Raw genomic sequence first — 13,406 nt, 5'->3', positions numbered from 1 at the left:
AATTTTTTAAATGCTTTACCTGTCAAAGTGTGTTTTACTTACCTCAGTCAGGCAGTTTGATAAAGGCTATGAAAAGACCAGACTGTAGAGGCTGTGCTGGGGGCTGCAAAAAAAATAAATAAAAAAAAGCATATTATTGAACACAAGTCAAAGTAATCAGGTTTCAGTGATTAATAAAGTAATAAATGAGCCATGTTTAAACATATCGAAACAAGCCGTCTGGATTTCCAAAAACCTTAATGAATGCCCAGATTGATTAAATTGCTTCTGATTATGCATAGGGAGATACAGATTCTTTTTGGCCACCAGATGGCACAAATTTCACTTTAAAAATGGATTTTAAATGCTTTTACTCTATTTTAATGTAAAATGTTGCATTTATTGCATTGCATTAATTCATTTAAAAAATAATAATAATTCTAGTGGGAAATTTGTTCATTAAAATTTTATAAATATTGCATAGATTCATAAAAAGATAAAAAAATTCTGAATAATAAACACAAAATATTGAACAAAAAATTAATTTAATTAATTTTCCTGAAGAAAAAAAAGTAACTTTTTAAGGCTTCTGTCACTTTTGACCACGAGGGAGCCAAGTGTGACCCCTAAATATCACACTTGTTGTACTCCATGATGAGTGCATTCAATAATCCAAAGAGTACAATAAATGCATTTCCTTAGTTGTCAATTTCCACCTCCTCTTCCAGGACATTCGCAGTTGTTCCTTTTCTATACCAAATGGTGCCTCTTGAGCTTAGATCTGGCAATGGTGGGTTACACTAAAATTTGCTGGCGAAATAAAGCCAAAACAGGCATTATTGTGTCTAAAATGCAAGTCCTGTAATATTAACTTCTTGTTTATTGAACTGTTGTATAAAATCAATATCACATTTGTAATTACGTGGCTTTTTGGCAGAAAATGTGGCATTCGTCTATCCCCAGATTTGTGACGGCATATTTTAGTTACATTCATTGTGCTCCTATATGCTCACGTTCAGACAGCAGCAAAATACAGTTGTCAATACAATTGCATTATTAGGGCCAGAGCCCAAAGGGGCGAAGGACCTATTGTTCTTCTAAGGATTCTTCTTTCCTTTTTTTTTTTTAAACCTTCCGGGCATTTATGTGGGCCTTAACATGCTCAAAAACTCTTGAAAATTTGCACACACGTTGGAATCTGCGGCCATCAGGATGCCACAAAGGCTGGGACCCGGGCGTGGTACAGGGCCGCTGCAGCGCCCCCTGGAACACATTTAGAAAACTTGATGTACTGCGCACACATACTTACACCTATTCATGTGAAACTCAGTACACATATAGATCTCACTGAGCCAAACAACTTTTCTACTCTATGTCATAGGCTCCACCCAACAGGAAGTGAGAAATTTAGGGCTGTTTAAAAAGTGCATGCTCTGGAATTTAACATATTCCTCCCAGGATTTCCATAGGATTGTCACCAAACTCGGTCAGCATGATCTCAAGACATTGGGGACGCTAAATTGCGGGGGGATTTTTGATATCTCGAACGGTTTGGCCGTGGCAAGGCGACAAAGTTATGGCGAGAATTGAGAAACAGGAAGAGTGGAATAACTGTTGCACACATTGCCTGATTCTGATGAAACTTCACCAGTTTTTTCGTTGTATGACACACCTTCTCATTCAAGGAGTTTTCTTTATTTTAATGCCTATGAAAATTGTAGATTCACATTGAAGGCATCAAAACTATGAATTAACACGTGGAATTATATTTAACACATTCTACCGAGGTACCATCGAGAGCATCCTGTCTAGCTGCATCACTGTGTGGTTTGGAGCCCGTAATGCGTCCTGCCAAAAAACTCTCCAACGCATAGTCAAGACAAGCTGAGAGGATCATTGGTGTCCCTCTCCCCTCTCTCCAAGACATCTACAGCACACGCCTCACCAAAAAAGCCCTCTGCATAGCAGCCGATCCCACCCACCCAATGCAAAGCTTCTTCAGCCTGCTGCCGTCAGGGAGGAGACTTCGGAGTTTCCAGGCCAGGACCAGTAGACTGAAGGACAGCTTCATCCATCAGGCTGTTAGGAAGCTCAACTCTCTCCCTACTCTGCCCCCACTCCCCTCTTCCGCCCCACAAACTTTTTGAACTCTGACACACACACACACACACACACACACACACACACACACACACACACACACACACACACACCCACCTGAACTGCACCAGTCACTTTGTGCAGCATTGGTCTGCCAACTACCTCACCTACTCACAGACAGTTACAAGACTGCTCTGTCACTTTTACACAAGCTCTGTTGCACTATACTATATTGTTTACATAGTTTGCACTCTCTACCATGTGCCCTTACTTGTATATTGTGTTTTTCATTTTATATATTATGTTTATTTGTATTTATTTATATTTTTAAATTCTACCTTTGTACTTAATGTTACTGTTTGTATTTAATGTTACTGTTTGTATTTAATGTTACTTGTATGCAGTGTTGGGTGTAACGCGTTACTAAATCTTCTAAATGTGAAAGTAAACTCTGCCGCTTTAAAATCGTTGAAGTGCAGGTGCACGTAATTTCGCGCAAGTTTGCTGCATACTCGTATCGTATTCTTAAAGCGGATGTTGGACTCGGCTGAAGCGAGTGGCTGTTTTGCGAAATGGAAACATGCCCATTACTTCAGTTTTCTGAAATAAGCAGACAAGAACATTACAGTAATATGTAAGCTATGTCCTGGGGAGAAAAAACTATCGGCCGCTGCGCTGTCAATAGCATGAGTACTCAAGCACCTGACACGGCAGCATAGACGAACACTTCTGTGTGATCCTTCGTATTCGACGGATAAAACTGCGGAAACTCCTGCTAAACAGGCAAAACTTGATTTTACTTCGATAGCGCAGAAAAGTGTCTGAATGAGCAAGGTTACAGTTCACTATGTTGAAACACATGACATGATTACAAAAATGGTCATTAAAAATTTTAAAATATTAAAATATTGGATAGTATTATAAAAAATCACAAAATATTGAACAAAAACGTATTTCATTGAAAAAATGGTAAAACCACTGTAATTTTAGTAATGCAAATACATTTATATAATACAGTGACTGTCACGTATCTGGTCTATCCAAATGGATCCGCACGTCTCAGTCTGACTCCCTGTGACAGAAGACTTCGCCACTACAAGGATCCAGCAGCTTTATTGTGTCATTCGGTTCCAGCATGAATCCCACGGTACAGATCATGCTTCTCAAGCAGGGTGAGCGGACTATTGAGGATTATGTCATGGCCTTCATCGAATTGGCAAATCTGTCTTCCATGGATGATCACTGCCTGATGATTTTCTTCCGTGGAGGACTCTTAGAGCCATTGGCTTCCCGCATGCCAATGTTTGAACCGGGCTGGACGTTGCAATCTTATATGGATCTTGCTCTTTCGTTGTGTGGCTCTCCTTTTACTGTGGGAATTGTGGAGGAGGACCATCTTCCCACAGTAAGTTCCAGCTCAGAGCCACAGCCTAAGATGTCTGCTAGTCCAGAGCCTGTTCGCAAAATGGCTGCCCCTCCAGAGTCTGCAAGCAAGATGGCTGCCACGCCAGAGTCTGCAAGCAAGATGGCTGCCACGCCAGAGTCTGCAAGCAAGATGGCTGCCACGCCAGAGTCCCCGGCCAAGATGGCCGCCAAACCTGAGTCTGCACCTAAGATGGCTACCGTCAAATCAGAGTCTCCGCCGCCAGAGCGCCCTCCAGTGACTGCGCCGCCAGAGCGCCCTCCAGTGACCGCTCACTCAGAGCCTGCTCTTCCAGAGTCTCCGCTGGAGACGCCCAGCCCTCCTGAATCTCCGCTGGGGTCGTCCAGTTCTCCAGAGCCCGCTCCTCAAGAGCGTTGTCCAGAGCCCGCTCCTCAAGAGCGTTGTCCAGAGCCCGCTTCACAAGAGCGTCGTCCAGAGCCCGCTCCTCAAGACAGCCTTCCAGAGACTCCGCTGGTTCCGCCCAGCCTTCCAGAGACTCCGCTGGTTCCGCCCAGTCTTCCAGAGACTCCGCTGGTTCAGCCCAGCCTTCCAGAGCCTCTGCTGGTTCCGCCCAGCCTTCCAGAGACTCCGCTGGTTCCGCCCAGCCTTCCAGAGCCTCCGCTGGTTCCGCCCAGCCTTCCAGAGCCTCCGCTGGTTCCGCCCAGCCTTCCAGAGCCTCCGCTGGTTCCATCCAGTCATCCTGAGATTCCTGTCTGCCCGGTTCTGGTCACGGAGGCCATGCATGGACTGTGTGGTTTCCCACCCACCCTCCCTGCTGCTCCAGTCCCGCCACCTCTGTCTCCTGACAGTCCCTCTGCTCACCCACATCCCACCTTCGGTGCAGAGGACTTGCCGTGGGACTGCCAGTCTCCATCGTTGTCCAGACTGAAGGATCCCTCACCATCACCTCCAGTCTCAGAGTCCTGGACTTCACCTCGGCCCTCCGACCCTGCGGCTCCACCCCGGCTCTGTGCTCCCTCGTCTCCGTTGTCGGCCGTCGGCCCACCAGCTCCTCCGGGCTCCATCGTCTCTCCGGCTCCGCCCCGGTCAGTCGTCGCCCCACCTTCGCCTCTGGACTCTACTCCTCCGGCTGCGCCTCGTCACTCCGTCCTGCCGGCTCTGTGGACCTCCTCCCTCCCGTGGGCACAGCCTCGATCCTCTGTCACTCCGGCTCCGCTGCGTACCTCCGGACCTCCATCTCCGCCGGGGTCGCCAGAGCCTTGGGTTCCGCCTTGGCCCTCCGGATCCTCTGTGTCGCCCAGGACCATCGACTCTCCGGTTCCGCCTCGGGCTCCACCGGCTCCACCTCCGTCGGTCGGCCCCATGCAGGAGCCAACCCTTCCTCCGCCATGGCTTCTCCCTCCGTCGGCTCCGCCTCAGTTCGTGGTTCCAGTACCCCTACATGGACCTGGCCCTCCATCCCTCCCCCTGTTCCGCCTCCGCTCCACCACCCTCCAGGTTGTATTAGGTGGTTAGAGCGTCTGGAAGCCGCTCCTTGGGGAGGGGCTCTGTCACGTATCTGGTCTATCCTGTCATCATGAACTCTTGCACCACACTTCATGGACTTCATTCCCCACAAGCCACTGCTCTAATCACTGCATTCACCTGCTCTCACTTTACTGATTACTGCTCACAGCTGCACCTCATCACACTGTCTGCATTTAAGCCACTCACACACACAGCCACCTTGCGAAGTCTTACCGTTCCATATGGTCATTATTCTAAGCGTTTTTCTCTGTGTTGGATTATCTGTGTATGACTCTGGACTGTGTACCCCGTTGACGATTCCTGCTTCCTGCCATTGCGACCATTCCCTGTCTATCGAACTGTTTCCCGGATAACCTACGTTGTTCCTGTTTTCTGGTGATTATTCTGGCCTGTTGACGATTCTAAATAAATGCTGCAAATGGATCCGCACGTCTCAGTCTGACTCCCTGTGACAGTGACTATACTGCCATCTATTGGTGGCTATTGCATTTTTCCAAACATTTTAGATTTGTTTAAACAAAGTAAAACATATATTGAACTCATTGTTTGAAATTAAGTTTCACGTTTACAGGTTGATACATGTCATGTTTAACTTTTCTTAAGTTTCTTAAGAATAATATATATTTTTTGTTATTCTTGAATTGTGTTTCTTACCGAAAGAAGGTTACATTTCTTACAAAAAAGTGTATTATTATAGAATATAGAATTATAGAATAGTTTTCATAGAATGTAATATAGATTATTTAAAAAGCTAAAATGTTAAACTATTTCATGTTTGACTCATGTTTTATTTAATTATCTATTATTTAAAGAGTTTAATTTCTATTTTTTGTCCACTCAAGGTTTATAGGGATTTTAAGAAGTATTTAGTTAAATTACTTATTGAGTATTTAAGTTACTTTTTAGACACATTAATTAGACAAGTATTTTAAATACAACATTGATTAAGTAATTAGTAATTAATTACTTTTTTAAAGTAACTAACCCAACGCTGCTTGTATGCACCATGGGTCTGAGAGTAACGCAATTTCAATTCTCTGTATGTCCTGTACATGTGGCAGAATTGACAATAAATTTGTCTTTGACTTTTACTTAATTCTATAAAATATTTAACCTGATATTAACATGATCACAGATTTTTTGTTGTTGTTTTTTAGTGATCTGAAACCTGCTCAAAAGATTAATCCTGCTGACATTTGACATTTTCCTGAGAGCACTTTACCAACTTCAGATGTTAAAGAAGTTTACAAGTGAAACTCAAGTTATTTAGCATGATAAATTAATCTATTCAAAATAAGCTACAAACACATTTTGGGTAACACTTTACAATAAGGGTACATGAATAATCATGTACTAATGCCTAAATTAATACTTAATTCATCACCTACTAATGATTATTCAAGGAATTAACTAATTATGAACTAACAAAAAGCTATCCTTAACTACAACTGGAGTCATACGTAATCATGCATGAATAACGGCAACCTTAACTACATGTTAGTACATGTTTGATAGTTAATGCATTAATTAACATTTATGGGTAAACTAAATCAAACAGCCTCTTTAAGAAGGATTCTGACTTTAAAATGAATTTATATAATTTAATACTATCATAATTTGAGCATTTGACATCTACAGCTTTGTCATAAACATTATTGGGTGGCAAAGGATTAGTTGATTGTTCCCATCAAATGTAGAATATATAAATCCAGTAATGACTTATTTTCTGTTTTATGTCTCCCTTTAAACTTACCTTATTGTGACTCATGCACAGATTAATGAAAAATAAAAAGCCACAAAGATCATTTGTAGAACAATTCCAAAAGAAATGCTCAAACTGTAAAGAGTTTACTCTCCATCCAGACACAGCCATGATGATCCTGCACCTCCGCTCTCTGACTTCTTGAAAATCCACACAGCATCTTGGCACAGCATAATTGGGCTGAATACTTATTGTGTTAGTACATGCGTAGTTGATTGGAAGTATAACATAAATCATGAGCTGAGATTAGTAAGTAGTTAACAGTGAATTCATTATGATTGGGCCCTCTCAAGTAAAGTCATGTCAAAATCAACCTTAACTAGCCATTAGTTGATGTCAGTGTATGAGTAGTTAACAGTGAACTCATTATGATTGGGCCCTCTCAAGTAAAGTCATGACAAAATCAACCTTAACAAGCCATTAGTTAATGTCAGTGTATGAGTAGTTAACAGTGAACTCATTATGATTGGGCCCTCTCAAGTAAAGTCATGACAAAATCAACCTTAACTAGCCATTAGTTAATGTCAGTGTATAAGTAGTTAACAGTGAACTCATTATGATTGGGCCCTCTCAAGTAAAGTCATGACAAAATCAACCTTAACAAGCCATTAGTTAATGTCAGTGTATGAGTAGTTAACAGTGAACTCATTATGATTGGGCCCTCTCAAGTAAAGTCATGACAAAATCAACCTTAACTAGCCATTAGTTGATGTCAGTGTATGAGTAGTTAACAGTGAACTCATTATGATTGGGCCCTCTCAAGTAAAGTCATGACAAAATCAACCTTAACTAGCCATTAGTTAATGTCAGTGTATGAGTAGTTAACAGTGAACTCATTATGATTGGGCCCTCTCAAGTAAAGTCATGACAAAATCAACCTTAACTAGCCATTAGTTAATGTCAGTGTATGAGTAGTTAACAGTGAACTCATTATGATTGGGCCCTCTCAAGTAAAGTCATGTCAAAATCAACCTTAACTAGCCATTAGTTAATGTCAGTGTATGAGTAGTTAACAGTGAACTCATTATGATTGGGCCCTCTCAAGTAAAGTCATGACAAAATCAACCTTAACAAGCCATTAGTTGATGTCAGTGTATGAGTAGTTAACAGTGAACTCATTATGATTGGGCCCTCTCAAGTAAAGTCATGACAAAATCAACCTTAACTAGCCATTAGTTAATGTCAGTGTATGAGTAGTTAACAGTGAACTCATTATGATTGGGCCCTCTCAAGTAAAGTCATGACAAAATCAACCTTAACTAGCCATTAGTTAATGTCAGTGTATGAGTAGTTAACAGTGAACTCATTATGATTGGGCCCTCTCAAGTAAAGTCATGACAAAATCAACCTTAACTAGCCATTAGTTAATGTCAGTGTATGAGTAGTTAACAGTGAACTCATTATGATTGGGCCCTCTCAAGTAAAGTCATGACAAAATCAACCTTAACTAGCCATTAGTTAATGTCAGTGTATGAGTAGTTAACAGTGAACTCATTATGATTGGGCCCTCTCAAGTAAAGTCATGACAAAATCAACCTTAACTAGCCATTAGTTAATGTCAGTGTATGAGTAGTTAACAGTGAACTCATTATGATTGGGCCCTCTCAAGTAAAGTCATGACAAAATCAACCTTAACAAGCCATTAGTTAATGTCAGTGTATGGGTAGTTAACAGTGAACTCATTATGATTGGGAATTCTCAAGTTTTTATTGAAAAAAACTAAAACACTGGAGTAAAACAACAAATATAAAACTTTAAATTAAAAAAACATTTCCAAATATCAGTGACCTTATAAAAGCTACTAATAACTTAGTAAAGCATAAATGCCTACATAAACAATGTTGTTAGATTTGTAGTGAACCCGCTTAACATATGCTTACAGTACTATCTGTGTGTCTGTGTATACACAAACATGTGCATTCCCACAGATACGTTTTATTAACAAACATTTATATTTTATTCTAACATTTATAAGATTAAATATTTTAACAAAACACTCAAGAACTATTCCTAACAACTACAGCATGTGCTTTTTCTTCCTTCATTTTTTATTTATGTCTAGTAGGTCATTTGCTGCCTTCATTTTTTTAATCACATCCTCATTGGCCTTTTCTTTACACAGAGACAGACATGTTTCAGCAAACTTCTGGATGCTGTCTCCCTTTTTGAATGTTTCTCTCAGCTTCCTGAAGGCTTCTGGATTAGCTGCTGCTAACTCTGCAATTGGAGCCTGAATCACTATAGTGTTTCGGTCTACATTAAGCCTGTTGTAGGCCTCTGCCTTACTCAGGCCCTGTTTTACAAGCTTTAATACCTTGTAGTATCTGTTCATTGATTCTTCTGGGGTATGCACTGAAACAAACAAACAAACAAACAAAAAAAAAAAACATTTATTATATGAATGACCACCAAATTACTTATCTTAAGCAAAGGACAAATTGTATAAAGTATCACTCCTAAAATCATATACCTCTTTTGGAATAGTCACTGGTCAATTTCTTTGATTTCTTATTTCTTCTCTCTCTGTGTTTCTCCTTCATCTTTCTTTTTTTGTGTTTTGGCTCAGAATCCGAGGAGTCTGAAGCTGAAGAATCTGAAGATTCAGAAGTACTGCTGTTCCTTCTAGCTCCAGTCTGTGCAGGTACCCCTTCTGAGGTACCCTTCTGAATTAAAGCTGTGGCAGACAATAAGAAATTAACTCAGAATAAAAAAGGTTAAACAAAATATGGATAAAACAGTAACAAATGTTCCAAACAGAACAAGGACAAAAAAAAAAAAAAAAAAAAAAAAGGGACAAATATAATTTAACAGGACTGAAAGTGAATACATTGGGCTCTCCCAGACTAAAGATTTCTGTAGTTGACTAGTAGTCGTCAGCCGAGTAATCACACTTGTATCTATTTTTTTTAAATATATATATATATATATATATATATATATATATATATATATATATATATATATTAACTGTAGGGGGAGGGGCTATTATTGATTAGTATTTATATTTAAAATATTATTTTTTATATTAAAATAATTGATTATTTTATATGAGGTAATAGTGTCTGGAAAAATAGTAATTAGCCATTTTAATAGTTTAATAATTACTAATCTAGTGTTTTCTGCAATGCACATGCTTTCCAGGTACAGCTAGTGCGCAGTGATATAAAAACATTTCAGCTTTCCAGAATGCACCGCACATCATGTGACAAGCTATCACAATTAGATTCACCCTCTCGATAACATTGGAAATATTATGCACGATGGAAGTGCAGTTCATCATTGTGGCATTTTCTCCATGATTAAATCTTGTAGCAAAAGCAACAGCAATGGTTTCAGTGGTGAAATCTAAAGCCATGTCATCGTAATGGAGAGTGATTTGATGGTTGCTAAGTAATGGCAGACGCCACAGGAGTGCAAGTGAACTGAAATTTGTGAAGGAAGCAGCAAGCACCGATGCATAATTTTATCTTTGCATCACAGTTCTCTGAATCGTAATCTAATATAATTGTGAGGTGCTTAGTGATTCTCACTCCTACAGGAAACATGCAATAGTCTTCATAATAAAATAAACAATTATGACCTTTAAACCAAACTTTAAACAAACATTTTCATGCAGGGTACAATGTGACTGGTTGGAGGGTAACTAACCATCTTCAAGTCTCTCACGAAGGTAATTTCTCTCCTCTGTCAGACTGTTAACTTTATCCTCCAGGTGAAGGATTTTCTGTTTTTGAACTTCAATTGTTTGCTTTGCATTTTGGAACTGCATTTGTATGGTTGGTGCTCCTTCTAAAAGTGAAGCAAATTACAAGTATTTTAAAAGAGGCATCTAAAACAAATGAGAAAAAAAATGTGTCATAAGTTTGTATATAAACATTCATTAACATTTTGGCATAAAATAAATAAATTATTTTATAAACATTATACATTTTAAAATTTAACATGCTCAGTCATTGCGTCATCTAGCTTCGTCTCTGTTTTTGTTTTGAAAACCTCTAGCAGCAAAAGCTTACACATTGTCCGTTTAAAATATACATAGAGAATCATCTGTGAAAATATAAAGCATAATTTAATCATATAATATAACAAAGTATTAGAGTTATTATTAAAATAGCTTCCAAAAATTGGGAAAGATGACTTATTTTATGATTATGAAATACATTTCTTCTGCTCCCCAAGGCTGCATTTCTTTGATCAAAAAAATAAATAAATAAATAAAACAGCAATTCTGTGAAATATTACAATAAAAAAAATCTATTTTAATTTATCATACAAAGTATTCTGTCCATGTAATGTACAGAAATCATTTGTCATTTTCACTGAGAAAAAGCTGTATAAATTTTCACTTTTTTATGTACCTCATTCAAATCTAAAATTACTATAGCGTCGGTAGATTTTGAAACATAATAAAAAGATGTGCATTGATCAGTGTAGCCTACTTTGCGTGCACACTCGCTTTGCAGTATGAATACCTGATCCTGCATTTTCTTGAACAGCAGACACAGGGACTGTAAATGTCAAGAAAAGGGTGGTAAGTTCACATTGTAATGTGTTAAACAGTAATACTATGAAATATTATTAACATTTTATAAAAGGTTTTCTATTTTCATTCTACACAATATAATTTATCTGTGTAATTCAAAGCAGTTTTTTTTGCATTAATACTCTGTTTTTAAAAACTGTTTTTAACATTGCTTTTAATAATAAATAGTAAAAATAGTAAATTTTTTGAGAAGTACATTAGCATATTACAATTTTGTAGGATTGTGTAAAAATGGAACTTCTCTTTATTGCATTATTGAATGCAAAGGGACTCAAATGCAGCTAGCATTTACAGTGAATCGAAATGCAGTACTGTTACAGCAGACATGTAAGGTGTCATACTATGACCTACTGTATGTTTACTGTATGGTTCAGAAACGTTGCAGATTCTATGTTGGTACTATATCTCACAGTCTCATGTCCTTAATCATTATTCTGATTAATCCAGAAGAATGACATCTCTGCACTTACAAAAAGCTATATATAGTATTTACTTGTGTGTCTCATCTAAAAATTAAAGCCTACAGCTATGAAAGGTTTGTAACGGGTGAAAATGTTTTTGGCTCCTTTAAGAGTAGACTTCCGTTCTGTGCACAGGCGAGCTATCCCTTAACCCTGACTCGGCGCGTCACAGGTTCTATACATTTTAAAACATACAGGGCTCGCAAAATCGCTAGCCCGACGTCCCGGGGCTATTGTGTTTTCTAGTCGGCCTACCAAAATGTGTTCAGACTAAATAAAGTAGGGGGCTCCTGCAGGTCCTTAAAAACTCCTCAATTTAGTTGTATCAAATTTAAGACCATACAAATATGTTTAAATATGTTAAGTAGTATAAGAAAAGACTTAATTATAATTTTAAGAGGTCTTACAGTTGGGGATGGAAAGACAAGAATCGCGATAGGGCTGGATAAAACTTCAAAAGGCAATGATGTCGCTGAATAAATATGCGCACTGCACATTTCAAAGTCAAAACGCGGCACAAATGTCTTTATATGAATGTATCTGCAGGGAACAGACTGTCCTCAGAAACGCGTCCTTGGCATTTTCATTTAATGTCTGATTAAACAGCATTAACGCGGTTTTGTATACAGCCATTACTAGGGAAACCCTAATATTTCAGCGCTACTTATGCTGCCTTCATATTAATTATGTTAAATACCAAAATCTGACATCGAAATTGCACATGAACACCCACTCACGTTGTAATTTCCACTGGAAAGCTCGAAATTTATGACACCCGAGCTGCCGAGATGGGATAAACTTTGACCTAGCCCCCATAATGCTGGGGCATAAAGGATTTTAATAACGTCGCTATTTAAACGTAGTGTTGTCTTTAAAAATACCGTTAAGAGAAGGTGCTAGCTTGTCGTGGCTCGCCTCCAGTAGGGTGCTGTGCGGTACAGTGTTCTGAAGGAGCCAATTTTCTCATGTTATTTTATTTGGTCTGTTTTACCAAAGTAGCATGTGAGGACAAATTCCCGAGTCCGCCATGTTTCTCTTCACTACGACAACAGAAGCACCTGAACACGACACACTGGTAATTTCCACTTCACAAGTGGAAAGCATCATCTTTCCCATATCACATGAAGGCAGCATAAAGCACCACCTCGTGACAGATAATGAATTTTTATTTCCAATACATTTTTTAGCTGTTCATGGTCAAATTATTGCAATTATCGTCCTATGTTTTTATGCAGTAAACACATAGAGTTGTAAATGTGAAATAAATTAATGTGCCTTCTAAAAATCTAAACAATTAAGACAGTAATATTTATGTTTTAAATAAATATAATAAATTATATACTTGATTTATCCCTTTTAATGGTATAAAGGCTGAAAAGCCATTGTGTAAGATATTTTGTTTTTGTGTGAACCTGAATTATAAATCATGTAATTTTAAGGCTTAAATTCTACCGTACATTGTTCAACCCCACACATACTGTTCATTTTACTTGTGCAGCTCTTAAAAAGGGTCATAAATTGCATTAAATTGATATTTAAAAACTCTGCAGATACACTAAATAGTAAAATAATATTACTTCCTTGATATTTGTTTATATCCTATCTGATTTTTCTATATTTAAAAAAAAAAAGTGGACCTTTTTTATTTGG

The sequence above is a fragment of the Garra rufa genome, chromosome 14 (genome assembly GCF_049309525.1).
Source record: "Garra rufa chromosome 14, GarRuf1.0, whole genome shotgun sequence".
NCBI classification, from domain to species: domain Eukaryota; kingdom Metazoa; phylum Chordata; class Actinopteri; order Cypriniformes; family Cyprinidae; genus Garra; species Garra rufa.
This window is presented reverse-complemented; position numbering follows the sequence as displayed.